We start from the raw sequence: 13,783 nt of genomic DNA, 5'->3' as shown, positions 1-13,783 counted from the left end.
ATGGGATTTGTAAAAAGTCGTGTTTTGGGGCCCAACCAATCGAAAAGAATTCGAAAATATAACCTTAGGTGTTCAAATTTGTCATCTGAATGGGGAGCAGTAGTCGTCGAAAGAATAAACATAAAAGGAAGATATCCAATGAAGACATTGCAGCATATAGGGAAAAGGACAAAATGAAACACTGAAAAAAAAGACAAGGTATGCTAAATATCAATCAAGTTGACGATGAATTAATAGAAGGTGAAATCATAGAGTCAGATAATGAAAATGTATAGTTGGGGAATGAAAATGTACCTATTGAAAATGATAATGCGGAAATTGAAAATGTAGAGATTGAAAATTTTGAAAAAGAAATGCCACCAAGTCATAATCCAAATTGCATAATTGACCATGTCGAAGATGACAATGCACAGGAACTTAGTGCACAAGAATCTTACGTATCTTCTAATTATAATCGACATGAAGGTTCTAAAACACCAAAATGGATAATTGAAATTGATGAAATGATTATGACTAGTTTGGAAGGAAAAAAATCAGAAAGAACCATTCGGTTATGGGCTTCAAGACTATATCAGATGTTTTTTGGCAACAAGACAGTGGTAGAGCAATGTTAGCTTTTCATGCACTTATTAAAGATGCAAAAGATGAGACATATGCTTTCCAAATTGAAAATTTGTGTCAATAAAAAGTTGGAAAGAAATGCCATTATTGTGAAGAATCTTTTTAGTGCTCTCAATAGCGTTGGGAAAAATAGCAGAGAGAAGGATAATAGAGCTGCTCGAAGGGTTATTACAACCTCTTTGGTAAGTCATCATTTGAGAAAGGGTAGATATATGAGACAAACTTGTATTGATTTGAATCTAAATCGTACTACTTTGAGAAGAGCACTTAGTCGACAAGAGAAAATTGATGATCCTCTTCAAAATGAAACATGGGCATTTGGTGGGAGACTTCCACATTTTGATAAGAAGCTATCCGACGATGTGAAGGAAGAAATTATACAATTTTGGAACTCTAACTCACGAGTATCACCCAATGCTAAAGATGTCTTAAAGTTGAGAATTGGCATCAGAGACCGCACGCCACATCCTAAACGCTATTTGGAGGAAAGTCAAACTATGTTGTTCAAACAATTTAGAGAGAGTCATCCAAGTGTTCATATATCACAAAGGGCTTTTGAATCTTTGAAGCCATTTTATTGTGTGCCACTCAAAATTCGAAATACATGTTGTTGCAAATATCATGTTGAGTTTTCTATGCACCATGAACTATTATGCTCCATCCATTCTACTTTGCATAGTAAAGAAATGTTGGAGGATTGTGAGGCTAGTGGGCTTCCAAAATCATCAAGAGACTTGTTAGATCAACTCTTATGTTGTAGAGTTGATGGTTGTTCCTTTTATAAAAATGCTTGCTTAAATGAGAAGTGTTCAGAATGTGGTGGCTTATCCAAGTTTGACACATGTTTCCATGAGGGGTGTGAACAAGATCTTGGAAAGACAATAGTGAAAAAAAGGGTCTATGAAATGGTGAAATACACATTGAAGAGTGGGAGTGAGAGCTCTAGATGTGAATTGGTTGGAAAAGATATCAATGTGGCTAATTTTATTTCAGATTTCAAGGAAAATCTTTTTTACAAGTATGGAAGACATAGTCACAGGTCTCAGTGGTTGGATCAACAATTTAGAATGTGTAAGGAGAATTTTCCCATTGGCACTATTATATCAGTTGTTGATTTTGTTGAGAACTACACATTGCAACCTCAAAATGAGACACAATCTCAGTATTACAACTCTATTCAGATTGCAATTTTTGTTCACATAACATATAGACATGCCCCTGATAGTGCAGAAGATAATCGAAAGATTATTAGAGAGTATCATTTTTATATGAGTGATGATAGATCTCACTCTCACGAGTTTGTGCAACATTGTTTCGAGAATTTTTTTTATTTCTTACACGAGCATGCAATTGCTATGGATAGACATATCATTTGGTCAGATAACTGTACAGGTCAATTCAAGAATGCTCGCATGTTTTATTGGTTGTGTAGGATGCATGTAGAGAGAGGGGTGCATCATATTTGGAGTTTTTTTGAGTCCGGGCATGAAAAAGGGGAACATGATGGAGCAGGGGCATGTGTGAAGAGAGCTCTAGTTAAGGAGCAACTGAAGATTTCAACAACAGAGCTTCTTGATGCTCGTAGCATTGTTGATTGGTGTAGTTTAGCATTATCACAGGGGGGGACTCTTAATTCAATGGTACGTAGGTTCTTTTGGTTGGTTGAGGAAGGGTCCATAGGTGATAGATCAGATTGTGCTACAGTGACAGACTCATCGAAAATGCATTCATTTCAGAGCTCTAATTCTAGTACATGGACCATTTGGACACGACAACTAGCTTGTTTTTGTCATACTTGTTTTCAGTGTGATTGGGATCACTGTGAGTCAAGTGAGTGGGTGGACACATGGGCTCCACATTATCTTACTCCATTTTCTATCATACCCTTTATCAAAAATGATGACATGGAAAGTTCACTTGAGCATAATCATCTATCAGATCTACTTCAGCCAGGACATGTCTTTGCATTGGTTGCACCACAGGGGAATGATGAGAAATCCGATTATTGGTTAGTACGTTGTGTAAGAGGAAAACAAAAACTTGCACAACCGATCACAGATGATGATGGATTCACGTATCCTACTGGTTCAGTGGTTGTTGCTGGAACATGGCTGCGGACATACATGCTTAGAAGGAATGGAATTCCTGCATTCGAAGACTATCAGAAGCACAAAGTAATTCTCATATATTCGCATCTTATTATAGCAACAAATGTAAAGTTATTGAAGCATCAAGGAAGACCAAAAGTAAAAGAACTTTTTACTATTGCTAATGCTGATCATGAAGCCTTGTTGGAGACCCTAAAACAGAGAGAGGACCCTATTGGAATACTTGACTAGGTATATATACTTCTTATGTTATTTTCTTCATAATGATTTAATGAATTGATGATTATCTTGTTTAATACAATAAGTTACTAATTTTTGTATGATAGTGGAATCTAGGTACATCATGAAGAGTTGGAGGGGGGTGGTATTGGGGAGAATTTCTAAAATTTATGATGTATTATGATGTAAAATGTGTAGTTTTTTGTATATGGTTTTTGTATTTTGGTAGGTTCTTTGTAAGGAATTATAAGAGGAAGATATTGAACAAGTTCTTCCAAATCATATTTGCATGTGATACAAGGCTATAACGACAATTTTAAGAGCATTTATAACTATATGAAAGATAATTGCATGTGGATATCTTATTATAAATTTGGTTTTTTCCTTATTTGACATAACGCTGACATTATGATTATTAAAACTATTTTTATCAAACTAATCAAATAAGAAAAATCCATAAAGTATAGATGAACAATTAGAATACTTGATTTCTTCCATTTTACAACCAATCATAGCATTTGAAAGCATAAAGAGTCATAATATTGTATAATGTTTTGAAAGTCTTTCATATTGAAAAGTTGTATGAAGCACATTTGGGATAAGCCATAAAATCCATGAAAGAAGATAGCATGTAGGATAAGCAATTAAAGCCAATAAGCAAGATAGCACATGCATACTGACATGATATGAAGTTGGATATGAAGGCTATGAGTGGATGAGTCATTAGAGGTATCAACAATCCCATCATAAATGAGATCTTGGATTTTATGTTTTAACACTATGGAATCTTTAGTTTTATGAAATTTTCTTCCATGGAGATTAATTTAAGAATGCCTCGTGTGTATGTAAAGGTCTTAAGGGAGATTAATTTAAGAATGCAATATTCTCCTCTAACCTTTTCTCAAGTTTAGAATTGATTTCTATCATGTGCTTAGAGAGATGAAGGTAAGAAAGATTATTTGTCTCTTCTAGCTCTTTGTATTGAACATATAGAAAGAGAAATGACAAGTGAACAAATTTAAGTGTAGTCAATAGATCAAGGAAACCATTTCGTGAAAGAAATTCTTAGTATGCATATCATAGACCATGAAGTTAGAAAATACCAATACCTCTAAGACCAAAGAGCCATTTTAAGTATGTTCAAGCACTAGAGACATAGAAAATCAAAGTCAATTTATGAAACTCCCCTTAGCAAAAAATGCAAACAAATATTTGCATTTGACATTTTGACTTGGTTGAAAAAGTTTGACAATAATTGATAATATTGCAAGCTTGATGTTCAAAAGCAATTTTTTTTCCAAGAAATATAGTGACACATGGAGTAGTCTTCAAACAATCATCCATCATTTGCGGCCACCCCGTACCGAGGAGTCTCCAAGGTGCTCTAAGTGCATTTGGAGGTCGATCTTTCGAGGGTCATAACTTAGAGCTCGTGAGGGCTATTGATGAACTATCAAATGCTATAGGATGATGATCCTGCGGCCTAAAATAACCTATCTCATTTTTGAGAGATCACATTCCGTTTGGATTCAGCACAATAATCTCGCTCGATGCCAAAACTCGCAGTGTGCCTCAGTTCATAGGTGCACCACAGCGTAACTTTGAAACCACTGATCTTGGCATCAAATCATCAGTGCCATTAGCTCTAGATGGGCGGGTGAACCCTAGTCACACCCTTGTTCTGGCCATGAAGACCATCCATCATTTGCGGCCACCCCGTACCGAGGAGTCTCCAAGGTGCTCTAAGTGCATTTTGAGGTCGATCTTTCGAGGGTCATAACTCAGAGCTCGTGAGGGCTATTGATGAAATGTTGAATGCTACAGGACGATGATCCTAAGGCCTAAAATAACCTATCTCATTTTTGAGAGATCACATTCCATTTGGATTCAGCACAACGATCTCGCTCGATGCCAAAACTCGCAGTGTGCCTCAGTTCATAGGTGCACCACAGCGTAACTTTGAAACCGCTGATCTTGGCATCGAATCGTCAGTGCCATTAGCTTCGGATGGGTGGTTGAACCCTAGTTACACCCTTGTTCTAGCCACAAAGACCATACATCATTTGCGGCCACCCCATACCGAGGAGTCTTCAAGGTGCTCTAAGTGCATTTTGAGGTCGATCCTTCAAGGGTCATAACTTAGAGCTCGTGAGGGCTATCGACGAACTATCAAATGCTACAGGACGGTGATCCTGAGGCCTAAAATAACCTATCTCATTTTTTTGAGATCACATTCCGTTTGGATTTAGCACAACGATCTCGCTCGATGCCAAAACTCGCAGTGTGCCTCAGTTCATAGGTGCACCACAGCGTAACTTTGAAACCGCTAATCTTGGCATCGAATCGTCAGTCCCATTAGCTCCAAATGAGCGGGTGAACCCTAGTCACACCTTTGTTCAGGCCACAAAGACCATCCATCATTTGCGGCCACCCCGTACCGAGGAGTCTTCAAGGTGCTCTAAGTGCATTTTGAGGTCGATCCTTCGAGGGTCATAACTCAGAGCTCGTGAGGGCTATCGATGAACCGTTAGAGGAGACAAGTTCATAAGGATGGAGTGGCTTAGTGTTTTTGCTAAAATAAGTTAGTGGGAAGGCTTTATTAGAGGGTCTTGGCCAAACTAGTGGGGTGTTTGCCAAAATTTCTTGTTTCATTTCTACTTGGTTTTGTTTTCTTGTTTTGTGCTTGAGTATTGTTATGGGATTGGGAGTTACACTCACCCTTGTGGGAAGGGAAGATAAGTCTAGGGTGAAGGGCTTAAGTTGGGTTCAAAAAATGTATTGAGAACCTTGGAGTATGGGCTCCATTGTATGCCATAACATTTCATATCTTTCCGGGGGTGATAACGAAAGTATGGTGTAGAAAGGAAGTTTGAGGAGTTACAGCTAATGGTAGTGGGTTTGGAGGAGGAAATGTGGAGGCCCCGAGAGGGCATTAAATGGTTCATTTATGATAGCCCCGAGAGGGTATGAAATTTGGTGAATTATGATAGCCCCGAGAGGGCATGAAAATTGTTTATTGCAAATATGGTTTGGTATGGCAAGTATCCATTTTAGAACACACCTTCACCCTATGTTTATGGTTCCATCTGTGAAGCCATTGTGAAATAGTCTTGGGGGGAAATTGTTCAAGTTTGAAATGTAATGTTTATGCATTGAAAGATTGTATGTGTATCCCAGTTTGAGCCTTGTTCCCTAGCGCGGGGGTGGTCTCTTTGAGGCCTATGGTTGGGTGGAAAGCACCCATGGTTCTTGTTATTTTGTTGTGTTGAATATGCAGATTTGTGTCCAAGGGAGCAATGGAAATGGCTTGGAATGATCATCTTGCATATTGATGTTGGATGAGAAAACTTGACATTGTGCCCTCATTTGTGAAGGAGGATTCACCAGCTTGTTCATGTTCTCAATGATCATGTTGGACAATGTTCATGCTACTCATTGTCCATATCTTTCAATGTCCATGTTCCTTATGATTTTGAAAAGTCCCTTATGTTGCCCCATTGTGATGGAAGGAGATTGTATCATTGTTACCTAATGTACGTGTAGAAGAAAATATTGATAAGGTTGTATATGCATGTTTCATTTGGAGTTTATATTGTTATGAAAGCATTGGTACGAGTCACAGATTTTCTTTGACATCATTGTTATCATTTGAAAATGTGAAAGAAAGTTTTCTCCTTGTGGTATTGTAAATGACTAGTTGATAATAACAATCCATAGATGTTATGTGATACCATTGATTGTATAAATTTAAAACTTAGTAGATTGCTTACAATCTTGTTGTGCACTCAATAATTTGGTGAGGAAGCAATGTTGATAGATAATGAGGATATAGTAATATACTAATTGTCACATTAATATATATTGTAATGATTAATGAATGTGTGTACATTGGTAATGAGGATAATAAGTAATTCTGATCCCCTTCCCTTACATGCTAGAATCACGACCTAGTCCATATGATACAATTGACAGACCCTAATAGAATATTAGTATCAGAGGCTTGTTAGGATATGAATTACCTCACTAATTTATGAGTGTTGTATCTTGAACTTGCTTGTTTGACTCGTGATGCTAACTTGAACTAGATTGTCATCCAATCTATTTGAAAACCACCTGTGACTAAAATGTTAACACCTTCACACTATTCACATGAGTCTTGAACTCCTATTCAATGATAACCTTGTTTTACAATATGTAATTTCTTATGCGACTTCATAAGCTAAAAAAAAAAAAAAAAATTGTTGTTTTTTTACTAGTAAAATTTAGGGCATGACACATGATCCACTATAAATTGAACAATACTAGATACTAAATTAATATGTATATCATTGTGCACGTAAATGATAAAAATATATATCAAAATACATGTATCCATAGACAAAATTTTACACAAATATATATCAAAGATCATGTATCCATAGAAAAAGTACTCAAATATATATATATCAAAATACATAGATCCATATACAAAATGTGGCTGATCCTGCCATCAGAATGTGTATAATATCAATGTTTCTATATACAATGTGGCATATGCCATCTCAAAATGTCTCATGATGCATCCTACGAAAACTATACTACCCTAGGGTGCTGGTGGATGATCAAAATGTAGCCTCTTCGCTGCACTAGGTGGATCGGATGCCTCCTACATAAACAAAAAAGGAAAACCCAAAGTTAGACTACTAAATTTATATGATTCTACGTATCTAACATTGAATTACTCAAATGCATAACGATCTTTTCTATATTGGAGATTAATACTATCAAAATTTCATAATAAATACCTCTCTCGTCGACCTCCTGCGCCGGTCAGGAGTCCTCTCGTATGCCCTCGGCAATGCTGGTACCTCTGTGATTGTGGGCTGTATATGTTCAAATACCTTTGTCAGATGAATCTACAATTTAAACTATAACATTATAATTCATAGCATGCTAAATTTATAACATATTTAATCATGAATTCAAACTACAACTTACTATTGTAGGCTCCTCCTCAGGAGTGAGTGGTTGCGTCATCAAATCTACATAACTATCCCATCGAACCTCATGTACACTAGGAGTCTCCTATGAGATACAAAATAGTAGTTGTTAATATCATAGAAATTAGTTTTGAAATTATTTATGAAGATAAGTGATGCAAGAGCACCCCATGCTCATCAGGGGAACATTGAAGATCCAAGGCATTATAGAGGTCATGGAACATCTCTTGAAGTCAATTGGGCAATCCTTGCACCAATTATGGATCATGGAAGCATACAAAGTTATAATGTTGGACTCATATGTGGAAGAAAGTTGTAATTGGGCATGAGATAGGATTTTAGGATTTCATATGGTAGATGTGTCATTTGATAGGTTCATGTAGGTTGTCATGATCATATCTTGTCATTAGACAAGTCAAAACGTTCTAGAATTGAGTTTTGGGGTTTGAACAAGAAGGCCCTAGTTTTTAAGCCATTTTAAGGAGGGTTTTGAAGTTTGGGTGTTTAGGAGTGTGACCAAGACCTATAATCTTGAAAATCCTTAGTGTGTTGGTCCCTTTGTTGAAGCCTTGGTGTGTCTAATTCCTCCTTGTGTGTCCCAGAGTTGAAAGGTACATAAGTGGTGTCCATAGATTTCTTGGTGAGGAAAGAAAGAGAATCAGTGAGTTGGCCCTTGGGAAGGAAGAAAACTTGTTGTGAAAATGCCTCCTAAAAATCAAATGGATAGAGAACTTGAAGAATTGAGAGAAGAGTTGGCAAAAGAGAAAAGAGAGAGGAGAGAACTTGAAGCATCTAGAGTGAGGGAAGAAAGACAAATGAGAAGAGAGAGGCTGAAGCTTATTGCAAGGATAGAATCCTTAGAAAAGGAAAGGCAAGAACCTAGAGGAGAAGAGGTTAGAGGAAGAAATCATGGAGAGAACCATGAAGAATAAGAGGTTGGTAATGCAAGGCAAGAGCATGAGACAACATATGATCCTGAAGAAAGGAGATTTATGAGAATCATTAAGGCAGTACAAGGTAATGGTGGGAAGAACCATATTGATTTTCCAATATACCAGGGTAAAATGGATAGTGAAGAAGTGCTAGGGTGGATAGAGGCCCTTGAGAACTACTTTGATCTTGAAGACATAGAGGCAGATAAGAAGGTAAAAGTAGCAACAAAAAGACTGAGAGGAACATCACTCACTTGGTGGACTAGTGTTCAGAATGAGAGAGAGGAAAGGTGGTGCAGGGCACCTAACCTATGTGGCAGGGGGGAACAAGTATCTCTGTTGCCGGACACCTTGCTACTCCATGAAAACGAGGATTCAAGTAGATTAGGAAGTTGGAATAAAGGTTTGGTCCATATTTTACAAGTTGGTCTATGTTTTGTAATAAAGGCACATGTAAGGCCCACAAGCATTTTGGTGTGGTTATAAACCAAGTGACTCCATAGGACCAAAAGGCCTTAGAATAGGGTATTTAGAGTCTAAACAGTATTAGCTAAAAGTGGTTGTTTGTTTGTTTTATGGTTGGGAATGCCTATATGGTTGTTCCAACGGTCATGTAGACCTTTATATATGTCATATGTGATCTCAGTTGAAAGGGGGAGATCAGAGTGTACAGTGGTTTGGAGAAAAAATAATAAAAACTTCAATTTTTTGGAAATTTACTTAGTTGCATTTAATAAATCCATATGACCAATTTTGAGGCAATGGAATAGTTTAGAAAGTTAGGGAATGCATAAAAACTATAGTTTGAAATTTGAATTTCAAATTCAAACGGTCATATTAGTTTTGGAGGGAAAGTAGTAATTTGGTATTTGTTTGATTAAATAAACCTTTGTAACCAACTTGGTCGGTTGGACAGGTGCATATAAGCCTATTTAAGTTGTAATGAACATATGCAAGACATGAATCATTATTGGTACAGAAAAAATCATAGAAATCGTATAGAACAACAATCATACTTTCCTCTGCATCAATTAAAAAAATTAAAAATAATTGATACTTATACATACAATGGGGCTCTCTGTGCGAATGAAAATCCCTGATGATCTAGGATGCCGAATCTATATAGGCTCATCGCCAGTAGCCACACCCTATATACAATAAATAATGTAATTAAATGAGATTACCACAAACATTTTACAAGAATGCATCAATATTTAATCAATTAGAAAAAATCTAATTACCTTTCCTTTGTCAATGCATGCTGGCTCACCCCCCGCACTTTGTCCCCCTGGGGCAGGTGGTATCTGCAAGATAAAAGAAAGATTAGCAACCATATATCCTACAATATCAAATAGAAAAAAGAAATGCGAACACAACATAATGTACCGTAGATGTCTCAAGGCCAAATGAAATGGCCGAGAGTGTAGCATCATCTATCTGTCTGAGCTCCTCCTCGGTCATCAACTAAACATGAATGAAGATCACATACATGTAAAAGTCAGTATGGCTTAAAAATTAAAATTACTCTATTATAAAAATTAACTTTAAATCACATATGTCATAACAAAAAAATGTATACACGTATCGACACCGAAGGAGTCCATGCCTCTACATTCCCCTCCTCTCTCGCATCAGGGTCTGTAGCCTCTGCACGTGCGTCTAGTGTATCCTCGTCTAATACAAAATGATACTCAGGAAGATCACCTATGGGACCCAGGCAAATATTCTTGCATGTAATGCAAGTGTGAGGCACACAAACGTGTGATGAGCTAGCCGATGATGAACTGGCACCAACATCATCAACACGAGGAGGCAAGACTGACCTAGCCTGAGATATCATTAGGCTACTCAGCCTATGAATGGCTCTGATGGTCTGAGAGCTAGCCTCTACCATAATATCTGGATGCTGCACTCGAGGAGGGGGGGAGATATCAGGGGGGGGGGACAAAAGTGCCAAGTTTCTTCTACTGGGAAGAGGGTCTATCCTGAGGAGCTCCTAGTCCTAAGCCCATGTTGGGCTTCATGCTCCAATAGTTCACTTTAAGTTTCAACACAAATTCTGCATATAATTTTTTAAGGAAATAAAATGGTATGTCTGAATTGCCATGTGGAGGGATATCAAAGACCATCCACCAATGGTCCCAAAAATTTGCACGTATGGCGTCATTTGTGCACCATTTAATCGATAGTTTGGTTTTTTTTGGGTCAACTGGTATACCCATTTTTGGGTTAGCAAAAAGGCTTGCCAAATCGTCTTTGGTTATGCTGAGGGCCGTGACCTCATCATAATCCAAACCATCATCAAACATCTGGTGCATTTCATCACGCCAACGTAGAGCGGCATTTTGTTGGTTTGTAAGAGTTTCAATGTTATCCACTATGGTGTTTAACGTGGATAACATAGGAGCTAGTGCAGGTACATTATTGTATGTTCTATGCAAACCTCTCAACTCTGTGAGATTTTTATTTATCAAATCCTCGATTCGAGGAGGGTTTTGAGGAGGTAGAGGATCATTTGGTGGATGATTTTGTGGGGATACTGGATCGTTTGGTGGTGGGTTGCGAGGAATATTATTCCCTGCCTCAGTGTCATCATTTTGATCAGCCATTCCTATTGAATTGCAAAACGTAATATATATTAAAAAAAAATCTAAATTTTAACCATTTTTGTCAAAAAAACCCTAGATTCAACTCAAACAAACAAAATCTTGTTAAAATCTATTAAATTTAGGTTAAAAATGAGTCATGGGGGGGGGGGGGGGGGGGAAACATACCTGATATCTGATATCCAATTTGCTATCAAATATCTGATTTATTATCTGATATCCGATCTGACTGGCCCAAATTCGCGTGAAAATAAGGGCCGTGGGTCTGTGATTTTGTGTTTAATCCATGCACAGGTATCGGATATCCGATATTATAATATATATAATATAACATATATATTACATTATATATATTTTTATATTATATTTTATATTTATTATATTAATTTACTATATATTATAATATAAAATATTATTATTATACTATATTATTATAATTTATAATATATTATACTTTTTTATTATATATTATATTATAAGATATTACTTTTTATTATTATATTATATTATATATATATATATTATATTACATTACTATATATTATAATATATGAAATATTATATTATATTATTATAATATAATATGTTATTACAATATTATTATTATAGTATAATATTATACGATTATAATATAATAATATTATTATTATTATATTATAGTATAATAATTATTATAATAATAATATTATTATATTATAGTATAATAATAATTATAATAATATTATTATATTATAGTATAATAATAATTATAATAATAATATTAAATAATAATAATATTATTATAATATAATAGTATGATATATTATTTAATATTATTATTATTATTTTATATCAATAATAATAATATTAAATAATATATCATACTATTATATGATTTTAATTATTAGTCGGATATTGGATTTAAAATCGGATATCCGATATGATATCAGATATCTGATAAGGCTCGGCTTAACCTTCCAGGTTTGGTTCTTGGATAGGTAAAAAAAAGTCAGAGCGGATTTTGAAGCGCTTTTAGGCGTCTTCAAACTCTTTTTTTTTCACATCGCCACTTTTTGGCACACCATGATCCTATACATACCCTTTTGCAATTTGTTGACAACTTTTCAAACAAACCACTCCCAACAACTACAACTACCAAAAGGTGGTTTAACCTATTCCAAATGGCCTTTAAATTCTCTAAACATTTAAAGGAGGAGTGAGTATGAAGAAACTCATTGTATCTTGCTCTTTGATCAATAAAAATTGGCTGTTCCAGTACAGTTTTCCTGATTTCTTCCATACAGTACGACATCTGATGGTTGAAGGGTAAAAATTTTACATTGATTAGTTGGCCTTATTTATTTTTAAGATTGTGGTTTTTGTTTCAAGTTTTTATCAATCATAGTGTTCAAGATATTCAATTTTTTAGGCCACTATTCTGACAAACCCTTAAAACTAGGGTTTGGTTAAAGAAATGGCCATGGCTTGAATCTCCACTAGTGGAATTCTTTCCATTTTGGCATGGAGCAAGTTAGGGGTATGCTATATCATATTTTTCAAGTTTGGGAATAGGAGGTTGTAGAATTGATTTTTAAGAGCAAGCCCTAGGTCAAATATCCTTATGTATTTGACTTTGTTTTGATGCAATTTGAATGGATAATGAGAAGAAAGGAGTTTGAGGACTTGGCATAAGAACAAGACACCCTTATTTGAGTTAGGAGAATAGATTGGTGGTGGAGGTTTAACTTCATGAACCCATCATTTATAATTTTCCTTGAGAATCATGCCTAAAGGCATTAATTAGGCCTGTGTGCTTGGTATCGGTTGAGGCATGCTGGAGTGGAGTGAGACCTTCAAACTTTGGAATTTGTTAGCACTTGAAAAATGGTATTTGAATCTGCATTTGGTTTACTAGGTCCTTTGGTAAGTTTTGAAGTTATTGGTTGTAAACTAATTTAGGAGACCTAATAGGCTACTAGGTCAAATTCAACATCTTGAATTGTGGGATTTGGGAGTGGATCCATTGGATTGTTTACTTTTTTTTGGGTTGAGTTTGAGTTGTTTCAATACTTTTTTGGTGATAAATAGACCAAGAACACCAAAATCCACATTTTTCCATTTTGTGGAAGGAAGCCTTATTTGCACTAAGTTGGGTATAGTTGAGTTTTGTGTCTTGCTTGTGGAGTTGGGCCTAGAAACTTGTTTGAGAGATTTTTTAATAAGAGTATCCACTAAGGGAAGTGAACCAAAGCCTTTGAACAATCCTTTTTGAAGTTTGGAGGTTGTGTAGAAGTTTGGTTGATTCTTGCTTCCTATTTGCTTGCTCTACATCACTATAA

General features: G+C 35.9%; 1 long non-coding RNA gene across 1 annotated transcript; it reads left to right on the top strand.

Annotated features, from left to right (window-relative positions):
* Positions 1–2,825: 2,825 nt before the first annotated feature.
* LOC149535874 (uncharacterized) lies at positions 2,826–3,306 on the top strand. Its single transcript, XR_016357950.1, has 2 exons — positions 2,826–2,960; positions 3,066–3,306. It is a non-coding gene; the product is annotated as an uncharacterized LOC149535874 (long non-coding RNA).
* The last annotated feature ends 10,477 nt before the right edge of the window (positions 3,307–13,783 follow it).

This window comes from Cupressus sempervirens, chromosome 10, assembly GCF_028749045.1.
Source record: "Cupressus sempervirens isolate cs-2001-9-10 chromosome 10, ASM2874904v1, whole genome shotgun sequence".
NCBI lineage: Eukaryota > Viridiplantae > Streptophyta > Pinopsida > Cupressales > Cupressaceae > Cupressus > Cupressus sempervirens.
The sequence above is the reverse complement of the archived record's forward strand: the minus strand, read 5'-3'. Positions and strand labels throughout refer to the sequence as shown.